Genomic DNA, 12,161 nt, shown 5'->3' with positions numbered 1-12,161 from the left:
TCTCAGCAAGCGCACTTCCTCTGTGCACTGCCAGTCCCAATCCTGGTGTCCCAGTCCCGGTGTCCCAATCCTGGTGTCCTTCTCAGTCCACGTCACATCCTTCTGGGGATGGAGTACTATACTCCAGGTGTCCGGACCTCCCACTCCAGCATGATTTCTCCCTGTTAAAGAATATTTGATATAACATAGATGATAGAAATAAGTTCTTAGATTCTTATTTAAAATGTTTCATGAAATAATAAAAGACAGTCCAATTCACATCAGTCTGCTTTCCTCTACAGTGTGTTTCTAGATGTTACAAATGTTTTTCTAGTTGTCTAGTGGTATCAGCAATATTAAAGTAGTTTATATATATCCTCCAGAGCCTGTGGGTTGGAGGTTTTGAGTTGCAAGTTCAAGGGTCCAGATGGTGGCACGGCCCCAAGGTGCTGTGGAGTGCTGATGAAGGTGCTGGATGTCTCTGGACCTATTTCCTGTGCTATAGACGCGATAGCACAGTGTGAAATATCCCCTACTCGAGGAGCAGGTATTTTATGAGGATCAAAGGATATTTATTCTTTGAATGAACTTCAGAAAGTTAAAAATGCAAGAGAATATTCTTATTGTGATTTTATTATTTCTAGTAATAATGTTTTATTTCTCATTTGAAAGCTGCTGTGTGTGAACTCTTTGTGCTGTTTCAACCAGTAAGACTGCCTTTCTCCCTTCTCTAGTGGTGAAAAAATTGGCAGACTTTGAACTCCCTTATGTTAGTCTTCGGAGTTCTGAAGTGGAAAACTGTAGAGTTGGACTCCGAAAGTGGTAAGTACTTGAGTACAGAAGGCCTTTGAGGACATCGCACCACATCCTGCTCCGGCCTGACAGCTGGAGACCAGAGACTCTGGGAAAGTCTTGGGAAGAGCAGTGAAGCTGAGAGAAGGCAGCGTGAACCAGATGCTTATCCTACAGAATAGGACGCTGAGGACGGCTTTTACCAGTCTCACCTGGCCACTCGGGGGTATTCAAATGAGGAAGGTGGCCATCTATTCCACACCTCTACTGAGCAGTCAAGAAAACAGGCTTGAAAAACAGGGGCAGGCCAGGGAGGCTTGAAGCAGGTAAGAGAGATAAATGGCTGGCCATTGGTTTGCTTTGGAAAGGATTACTAACCGTATTAACAGAAGGAGTTTGTGATTATCACAAGATCTGAATCCTCTGTTGACGTGTGGTGTTCTCTGAAGTCAATGAGTGGACTCAGCCGATTTGTTGGGAATTTGAACTCTACGTATTGGGCTTATGCTCCTAAAGGACAGCATTGCATACCAGGGCCACCCATATTCCTAGATTGATAGGACGCGAGTGTCCCTCTGCAGAAAATACTATCATTTCCCCCAGGAATATGGATGAGGTCCTGTGGAGAATAAGCAAATAGAAAATAGCAATGGGAAGCAGGATATTGCCCCACCCACTCCTATAAACTTTAGTTCCCACCATTTATTACCATGGCTATATTACATGCGCTTAGGTTCATCCCCACCCACAGACGCTTTCAGGAAAGGCATTTTGAAATCCAGGAATAGTAGTTAGCTTGGCCTCACTAGAGCCCCTGTTTGTGGCTTTGAATTTGGGAAGGAAGATCTCAGCAAAGCTAGAAGTTCATATACTGTTGTTCAGAAGTACTCTGAGAAATGGTCAAAATCTTGTGCCATTGCACCCTGAGAAAGACAGAAGGACTCAGTTCCATTTACGTGTTTAGAGAATAGCTGTTCTGGAAGCTGCTTACACTGAGGTGATGGCTGAGCATGGTTATTCCTGGGACCAGAATATGGGAACCTAAGTCCCAACTCTTTCAGGTTTTAGCTATATAACCTTAGCCTAAAGGCCTCAGTTCCTTTATCTATAAAATGGGAATAGTAGTGCCTACATTGTAGGATTATTGTGAGGGTTAAATAAAGTAATCCCATATGCTCAGTGAGTTTTGGTTATGTCTGTTACTGTTATATGGATGATAATGATTATAGTAAGCAAAAGAAGACAAAATCCCTGGGGCTTAGATTTTGTTGTTGTTGTTTTTGCTCACGACCTCTCCTGAAAACTTGAGATCAAAGGAGCAATGAGGATTCTGCTCCTTTCCTTGCAGCTTGAATTAGGCTTTGCCTGTGTCTTCACTTAATAGGTAAATTCTAGAATAAGTACAAGATAAAACATCTTCTACCCAATCATAGGCCAGCATCTAGGATCCAGCAGATCGCCTTTGCTTGTGGGAACTTGTGTGTTTGAGCTAGGGACCAGAACCGATGAGGGGAGAGCCTGGTGGGGGACCCCAGGTGCCTCACCCTCTTTCCAGAGGGGGCCTTGCTAGGTGAGCACTAGCAAGGGTGCAAGGTCCAAAAGCTGTATATTCATAACAAGTGAGGCCTCGCAGTAAGGTCTAGCTGGAGATCTAAGGATTTTTCTTTGAGACTTCTCTGGGTCCTCTCTGCAGGGTGATGTGGTCACTTCCAAACCAGAGGGTTCCTGCCCTGGCCTACCAGAGCCCCAGTCTGGGAGGGGTCAGGCTGTCCTCTAACTCTCTGTTGCAGTGGTTGCTATTCTCTGCACGCAGGGGCCTCTGGGATGTGCGAGGTTGTACCGAAATGGAGTGTGAAGTGTGCAACCCTGATTTTCCTGGTCTAAGCTCACCCATCGGCCAATTCACCCTATGATTCTGAACTTAGAGTCTCTGCCTTACCTTCTGGTCAGCTCTAGATTAGCCAAAGTGCATTGCTTCCTGATAGTTCCTCTCCTTTCTTAAATGCTGCCCTGCTTGTGCAGTAACTAGTTTCGGTTCATCCTGGTGATTCTGAATCTAACGGACTGACATGGAGCCTTTGCTATCTGCAAATCACCCCGTGAAGGTGCAGAGAAACAACTCTGGATAGGACCCAGCCCCTGGTCTCAAGGTTCTTCACATATGGTGTTAAGAAAACTTGATCAGAGCAGTGGTCAGGATGAAGACAGGGTGCTGGGCAGGTTCAGAGGATGGGTGGCTAACACAGCCTTGGGGAGGAGAGACCAGTGGTGAGGGTACCACTGAGGCTTGCAGAGCAAGGTGGATCAGTCAGGGAAGGAGGCTGGTGTAGGAAGTGGTCTCCCAGGCAGGGTTAGAATGTAGTGCTGGGGTGGAGATGGTAGGAGATGGAACTGGAAATGAGGGCAGGAGAGGGTCCACCGAGGGCCTGGGAAGCAAGTAGGGTAGATCAAACTCCCAGGGCTATGAGAGTCTCAAGGGGTACTCAGGAAGGAGCACTCAGGTTAGGATGTGAAGAGTGAGGTTGAGGGCACACAAATGAAGCAGAAAGCCTATGAAGAAGGTTACTAGAGCAGCTCAGGCCATGAGGGCGGCCTGGTGCAGGGTGATGACTATGGGGGTGGGTCCATATGGGACAGATGACTCTGTCAGGCCCTCAGGGGAAGGGAAAGGCAATCCAGGATTTGGCGTCCAAGAGGGAGGCTGAGTGTGGACAGGGATATGGACTTTTCTCATTAGAACTTTTCTTTTTGTTTACATCTTTACTCTCAGAGCCCACCAGAAAAGCTTATAGAATAAAGAAATTAGGAAAAAAAAGAGATGTGGGGGGGTACACAGAGAAGGTAGACAAGTACATATAGGGGTGTGGCTTTGTTGGTAAAGGGGGCCCTGCTTCTTAGGGTAGAGGGCCTCTACTCTCTAACGCACTCACTCCTGGGCATGCCATTTCCACGGCATGTGAATTATACTAATGCTCCTGAATTATGCAGGTATCTTGATCCAGCCCTTGACTCCATGCTGATGGGCAGCAGAGCAGCCATAGACTTGCTCTATATGCAGGTGAGTGTTGCCAAGAATCCTCAGAAGAACGTGTGTTACAGGCTATTTGGTTTGGAATCATTTTAAAAAATGTGGTAGGTAATAATTCTATATTCATACCTAGAGCAGGCAAATTCATATCAACAGAAAGTACAACAGAGGTTAGCAGGGGCTAAGGTGAGGCGCAAAGTGGTTATTATTTAATTGATACAAGTTTTTGTTGGGTGCTCGTGAAAAATTTTTAGGTATAGATAGTGGTGACAGTTATTCAACATTGTGAATGTATACACGTATAATGCCACTGACCCAGTCGCTTAGGAAGGATTAAAATGATAAATGTTATGTTGTGTATGTTTTATTATGATTTAAAAAAAACAAAAGAAGAGCAGTTTAGAAAGAGGAATAGAAAGAATTCTACCTCTATTTTAAATTGCTCTCTGCATTTGCAATGTATGCACATCTTTAAAAAGGAACAAACTGTATTAAAATTGTAATTCTCAAGTCACATTTAACTTCTGCAATTACAAGAGATTCTGCAAGACAGCAAACATTACTGATATATATTGAGCATTTTAATTTTAATATAGTCTGTTCTTTTCTTAAAATGTATATACTTTTTTGGCACCCTCTGTATTATTTAGGCTAATTTGATGTGAGCCTAGAAAGAATACCTAATAATTTAAAGTCACACATGACCCTGACTTTCACTCTAGCATACCCCTCTTTTCCCTTACCTGCGCCGACGCCTGACTCCATGTCCACAAAATCCATGCAGTTGTATAGGGCCTCTTGCTTGTTTGATGATCTGCTATTGAAATTCTTAATTATTTTTGAACCAAGAACTTGCATTTTCATTCTTCACAGATAGGCCCTGCACATTATGTATTTGGTCCTGCCTATCCCTGCCCCTTAGCCTCCAATAAAATAAATTGAGAGCTTGGCCTCTGTTCCCTTCACCTGCCTGGTGAGGTGGAGGTTCTGCCAAGTTGTGACATGATGCACCCATCATGTTACCCAACCTCAGTTCTCCACCTGCTCTGCCGGCCACTTCCAAGTGTGCACGCTCACCCGCTCACCACGCCAACATCCTCAGGGACCTGACGCTGCCCAGGCCTGGCTGGACCCTTTTGGGAGGGAGACTTGGAAACTTCTTTCAGGAGTCCCTGAGAATATCCTATAGTCTGTTCTTAAGCCACAGGCCGGGTGATGGTCACAGCCCTGCCAGGGCTGCCTCCAAGTCAGGAGGTAGAATTTTGAAAAGAGGAGAGATGTTATGGTTCAGTCATTACTTTTAATGAGCTTTTCAAGGAGACTAGGAAACAACAAAACCTACTGTATAACTTTCGGCACAACAAAAAGGTCAATGAGCCTGTAATCCCAGCAGTCTGGGAGGCCGAGGCGGGTGGATTGCCTGAGCTCAGGAGTTCAAGACCAGCCTGAGCTAGAGCGAGACCCAGTCTCTAAAAATAGCTGGGGTTGTGGTGGGTACCTACAGTCCCAGCTACTCGGGAGTCTGATCCCAGGAGTTGAGATTGCTGTGACCTCTGACACCAAGGCACTCTACCAAGGGCAACAAAGTAAAACTCTGTCTTAAAAAAAAAAAAAAGGTCAGCCGGTGGATTTTTATGCTTTGACTTACTAGAGGGCATAGGAAAGAACCTCAATGTGTACTTCCTTAGGTGACTTTCTAAGAGATCAAGACCACAACGTTTTTCTAAATCCTAAAGAGGCAAATCAAAATATAGTTAAATGTTTAATATTCATTATTATATTTGTATGGCCAGAACATAGCTTGAGTTTATTTCATATTATACTTCCATCCACATATAATCACGTCCAGTATACTTATACCCACGTTATATAACTTGGAGCTGAATTACCATTTTAAATGTTCATTAAGAACATTTAACTTAATTTAAATGTTCAATAAAGATCATTGTATCCTTGCCATTATGATACATGGTGTCTGGTTTTTGCGATGTCAAGTCCTTAGTTGAGAACACATCACCTAATTCTAGTATCGTTCCTGTGGGAACTACAGTCTCGATGGCACGGCTTCCAGTTCCCACTGTGGTGAGAGGTCAGAATTGTCAGCCCCATGCTGTGATTTCTTAATCTGTCTTCATTAAGGAGTTGTAAACCAGGGAGAAATAGATGATGGTATTTCCTCTGCTTGCAGCTGGCAAAAAGGTAGCTTCATGGAAAGCTCACTGAATTGCAGTTTGAGAAGTGAAGTCTGTCCCTTGCTTCGCCCCTAGCCCTCTCTCTGTGCAGTCCTGAGCCAGCCACTTCATCCTTCTGAACCACGACGTCTCCCTGTTAAGTGATGAGGTTGAACTAATAGTGTCTAAGGGCTTTCCCGGCTTTAATAGACTGCTATATTCCAATCTTGGCTTTTTGCGTGGCAAAATCTTCAAAATATTGTAGTTGCTCTCATAATGCTCTTACTATTATCATCATCACCATCGCTATCATCGCCTGAGTCTGAGTGGAGTACTGAGAAGTCCAAAGGCAGCAGCAGGGCTGTCAGGACCCCAGTGGCCGCCTCCTCTGGGAAGCCGCCCTTGACTCTTCTCAAAGAAAAAATGCCTTCCTCCCTCCCTGTTCCCACGGTGTTTTGTTTATATCCTCTGTTCCAGCACTTCTCACCCAGCATTGCTAATACCATTCACTGCATTTCTCCCTAACCAGACTCTGACTGGCCAAGGACAGAGACTGTTTCCTTCCCCTGTGTCCTGGGTGCCTTGGATACCTGGATGACTGAGAAGCAGTCATCCTTTTAAAAAGTTAACTCACAAAGCTCTCACGAGATCTGATACATAGCAAAAAATGGAGTCCTTATAATTAACTATTAAAAGATACTCCGTTATTTGAATAAACACCTTCACTGTAAAAACTTCAAAAAAAAATTCAAAATGTCGTATTTAAAAGCATACTTCTAAGTCAGAGCCACTATTTTAGTGTAAGACTTAAGATAATTTTTACTTCACATTGAATATAGTCAGGCACCCAGGAAGTCTGACGATGGCCCCTGAGTATTGGTGACAGATGTCTGACCCAGCCCATTTAGGGCTTTGCCTTTGGACACGAAAGAGTTGATGATAACTTGTGAAAAATCATCTGATCTAAACTCAATAGAGGTTCTGACTATATTTGAATAAACACCTTCACAGTAAAAACTTAAAAAAGAAAAGGTACTCTTTTGATTTTTTATGAGCTACTCTTGATTTTTTACAAGCAGATGATGTCCAAGGAGTCAAATGGATTCCCGCAATCTATTTCCTTTCTTCTCTCTCTCTCTCTCTTTTTTTCACATTATGTTAAATTTACACAAGCATCTTTAGCTTTTTTAAACAGAATGATGTTAACAAAATGAGAGATTGCATTTAAAAGTATACATTTCTGGGCTTTCTCTAAACATTTGAAAGTTCAGTCAATTCTGGGCCTGCATTTCAGCCCATACAGTAACTTTGTACAAATTAGAAAAAGGTACCCCTTCCTCAAGGAGGGCCTAGCCCCACATTGGGACTCTGGTTTGGTGAGAGGTGGGGGGCTGGCCTGGCCTCCTGACTCTCCCGCCGCCCAGTGCCCCGTGCAGGCACATACGTCCCTGGCCCTCCTCCACCATGCTTCAACCAGCCAGAACCCAATGGCCAGTGCCTTACTTTGATACCCACCTGTTCTCTATGCCTCATACTGTGCCCTCTGTGGAGGGTGCTGGTATGTGATAGGAGCTCTGGAAAACCATGGCTTATGTGATTTCCCTTTTAAAATTAGTTTCTGCTACAGTTCTAGAGGGCAGAAGTCAGAAATTGAGGTATCTGCAGGATTGATACCTTCTGGAGCCTCCAGCAGAGAAATTCTCTCAAAGCTGCTCTCTCAGCTTCTGGTGGTGTGGGCAATCCTTGGTGTTCCTGGGCGTGTGGATGCATTTCTCTCTAACTCAGATATTTTATCACTTTAATTACAATAAAGATCTGTTGTATTTATAGATATGCTATAATTTTAATGAGATGAATGTTAACTGTTTGCATATTTTCACTGGGCCAAAACTATTGACAACAAAACCATCTTGTATACTATAATGACTTTTCATTTTGAAAAGAGAAAACAAAAAGTTGTGTGCATAGATTCTGGGGATTAAGATGGGGACCTCTTTGAAGGGACCATTGTTTTCCTATCATAGCTTCTAAATAGCTGATTGGTCACCATGTGTGGGGAGTTCACTCCACTCAGTCTTGGAAACCTGAAATGTAATCACTAATCACAGGCTTGCTCTGCTTCTTAATGAAATAAAGATGCTTCCCAATATATTTTGGGGAACAAGCATTCTAAAATTATAGAATAAAAAGGGCCACCTCAAAGCCTGAAGCAGTCCCCTCACTGGAGATGTCCAAGGAAGATATTTAGAAGGGATTCTCTGGAAAAAAAGCATGTGTTTATCAGAATGTTGGGCAGCATTTTTAAACTATAAATAAGACGGTGAAATGAATATAATGGGTGTGACCAGTATATTTTTAATGCAATTTAATGGAAGGAAAATTGCATACTACAAAGCATTATTTAAATGCAAGGGCTGTTTTATGAAACTTTTACTTACATATCTATCATAAGTAAAGTTAAAGTTATAAGAAAAAAAATAAAATAAAATAAAATTAGGTTCTGTGTTCAAACCCAGCCCTGGCTGAACTGCAACCAAAAAATAGCCGGGCGTTGTGGCGGGCGCCTGTAGTCCCAGCTGCTCGGGAGGCTGAAGTAGGAGAATCGTGAAAGCCCAAGAGCTGGAGGTTGCTGTGAGTCCTGTGACATCATGGCACTCTACCAAGGGTGGTAAAGTGAGACTCTGTCTCTACAAAAAATAGTTAGGTTCTGTATAAGTCCCTCTCAGCCAGTCTTCAGGGAAGGAACCATGTAACTTTGTAGCAACATTTGTCTAGACTTGACTCACAGTCTGGACCAACTTGGTGAGGTGCTATATATAGTGCATTTGAGTGATAACTTGTGAACCCATAAACAGGGCCAACTCTTTTTTTTTTTTATTAAATCATAGCTGTGTACATTAATGCGATCATGGGGCACCATACACTGGTTTTATAGACCATTTGACACATTTTCATCACACTGATTAACATAGCCTTCCTGGCATTTTCTTAGTTATTGTGTTAAGACATTTATATGCTACATTTAGTAAGTTTCACATGTACCCTTGTAGGGCCAACTCTTTTTAAAGGTAATAAAACAAAAACAGTTGTGTTACCTCTGCTGTAGAGCATTTGAATCTGTGTTTGAGGATGCTAGTCTACTGATGACTGATTACATTTTCAGTTAATACTTACCACCGTGAGTCCTGTTTATCTTCCTTTGTAGCCATGCCTTCTTTTTGAGGTTGTTGCCCTGTGCTAACAGTCCTTTCAGGGTCCTAACATAAAGTAAATTCAGGAAAGAAAAAGGTGCTTAGGGTGGCGCCTGTGGCTCAAAGGAGTAGGGCACCGGCCCATATACTGGAGGTGGAGAGTTCAAACCCGGCCCCGGCCAAAAGCTGCCAAAAAAAAAAAAAAGAAAAATGTGCTTAGTTCTTCATGTCCCTGCTGATTCCTTTCTGGTGTGGTGTGTAGGTTCATTTATTTTCTTCTTTTTTTTTGAGACAGAGTCTCACTATGTCACCCTCAGTAGAGGGCTATGGTATCACAGCTCACAGCAACCTCTAACTCTTGGGCTTGAGTGATTCTCTTGCCTCAGCCTCCCAAGTAGCTGGGACCATAGGTGCCCACCACAGCACCCTGCTACTTTTTTGTTGTAGTTGTCATTGTTGTTTAGCAGGCCTGGACCGGGTTCGAATCCACCAGCCCCAGCGTATATGGCCGGTGCTGTAACCACTGAGCTACCGGCGCCAAGGCTGTAGGTTCATTTCTGAGAACACTTAGCAACAAGGAGAGAGCCTTGGGGCAGGTATGTGCCTACCTGGTAAGAAGTCAGTGGCTTGGGCAAGGGTAAGAGGGCTTGAGGGTAGTGCTCAGACATGGGTTTAATCTAATTCCTGCCACTCACTTCCTGGGTTATCTTGAATGTCATAACCTCTCTGAACCTCAATTTACCCATCTATAAAATGGTGAGACTTGTTCATCTCCTACTGAATATAGCAGTACCCCCATTTGAAGTCTTACTTTCCCTGTGGTCAACCATGGTCCAAAAATATTAAATGGGAAATTCCAGAAATAAACAATACATAACTTGTAATTTGTGCACAGCTCTGAGTAGCATGATGAATTCTCATTCCATCCCATTCCATCCCACTCAGCACTGAAACCCTTCCTTTGCCCACTCTATCCACACTGTGCACGCCACCTGCCTGTTAGTCACTTTATAACATCTCAGCTATCAGATTGACTGTCCAGGTACCACAATGCTTGTGTTCAAGTAACCCTTCTTTTACTTCATAAAGGCCCCAAAGTGCAAGAGTTTTGTGCCTAATTTATAAGTTAAACTTTATCAAAGTTGTGTAACACAGTAAAAACCATGGCACATATAGAGTCTGGTACCATCTGTGGCTTCAGGCCACTACTACAGGTCTTGGAAGGACCCCCCCCAAGGATGAGGGGGCACTACTGGAGCTGGGAAAAAGTCAGTGAGAAACCTATCTAAAACTGGTTCTCAGCAAATATTAGTTATTTCTCTCCTCTCTAAATCCTTTCCCACAATGTCCAAAAGTGTGTTCTCTTCTTTCAGAGATAAAGCATGACCCTGAGGGACGTAACACGTAGACTTATGTTCAGACTAAGGTGTAAAGAAGCACCTGGTAATTGGCAGAGGATTATTGAGTGTTTGCGGTATGTAGGACACTGGGCAAGATTCCCTGAGGCGGAGGGCACAGGGTCATCCCTTGGGAGGTTGACCATCTAACTGAGGAACAATGGACCATGCTGTTCAATCACAGTAAGTCGCAGTAGCACAGGCTGGGGTTATGCAGCTGATGAGACTACAGCTCATACCAAGCTGTCCAGGGCCAGGCTGGCTAAAGGGGAGGGGATCTAGGTGCCAGAGGGAGAGGGATGAGCACAGGAAAGGGCCTGGAGCAGGAAGGCAGGCTGAAAATAGACAATAACCTTCTTACTTCCAGGTTTCCTTCTGCTCCAGAACAACCCTGATGAGCTTCCAGAGAGGGCCATTGTCCTCCAGGCCATGTCTGCCTTCCGGCCCAGTGTTGTTTTGCTTAAACCTGCCAGGGATTAGGAAACAACTGAGAAACCCATTAAGGATTTGAGGTTTGGGAACACTTGGCAATTACCAAAGCTGACCAGACAGGGCCCAACAATACATTCAATTTTTAATTTTTTAAAAAATTGTAAAATTTTCATCCCATAAAAAAGGTGCAAATATGGAAGAGTTCAAAAATGAAAGTGAATGTCACCCTAAATCTTAAATCACCCCCACACATAACTGTTAGCTTTGCCGATATGTTTATTTCATGTATATCTCATTTATATGCACATGCATTGTCTTGACTCATAAGTATGCACACAACATTTTTTTTTGTTTGTTTTATAAAAATTTAAGGTCTACTGCTATACTCCTATTTTGTAACTCATTTATCTATTTTGGGGCATATCATAACAGCATCTATCACAGAGAGTGGCTATAAGGATTGAGTTGAAATACTTCAAACACTGCCAGACCCATAATAAGCACTCTACAGGTTATTAATTAATAAGCTGAAACTTTTTCATTAGTATAAACAGTAACAATTACGGCAACATTAGTATGAACAATAACAATTTTTTCTAACATTGATGTTTATGATTCAAATGTATTTGTCATTTGGGATTTTGTGTGTGTGTTAATTGCCAATACATGGCTTTTATCCATTTTCCTTGTTTGTGAATGTTTGCATTTCTCTTATTGCTTTATATAAATATTAATGTTTTGCCATGTGTGATGCAGTCATTTCCCCTGGTTTTCCATTTGATTTAGTTTTGTTCTGGTGGTCTTCATATTTTCGGTAATTATATATTAGTATTCCTTCATTATGACATTTTGGTCTTTATATCTTAAAAAGATATTTTCTATCAAGATCAGAAAAAGATATCTTTTCAAGTTCTTTTATGTTTTTTTTTACATTTAAATCTTTGATCTGTCTGGGATTTATTTGATCAGGTAGTGCTGGGGGAAAAGCTAACTTTATTTTCTTCGCCAAATTAATTGTTCTTCCTAACTCACTAATTTAAAAAGTAACCTTCCTAACATGCTAAGTCCTTAAACATGTGTCCACTTGGGTCTGTTCTAATAGTGCTTCATACACAAGTATGTTTTTATCAGATTAATTTCTGCTAAGATTGCTCATTTTATAATTTCTGTT

General features: G+C 42.6%; 1 pseudogene; it reads left to right on the top strand.

Annotated features, from left to right (window-relative positions):
- The window catches only part of LOC128579242 (sorting nexin-31-like), an 80,479-nt pseudogene that overhangs the window by 44,179 nt on the left and 24,139 nt on the right, over positions 1 to 12,161 (top strand).

This window comes from Nycticebus coucang, unplaced genomic scaffold, assembly GCF_027406575.1.
Source record: "Nycticebus coucang isolate mNycCou1 unplaced genomic scaffold, mNycCou1.pri scaffold_71, whole genome shotgun sequence".
In the NCBI taxonomy this organism is placed as follows: Eukaryota; Metazoa; Chordata; class Mammalia; order Primates; family Lorisidae; genus Nycticebus; species Nycticebus coucang.
The sequence above is the reverse complement of the archived record's forward strand: the minus strand, read 5'-3'. Positions and strand labels throughout refer to the sequence as shown.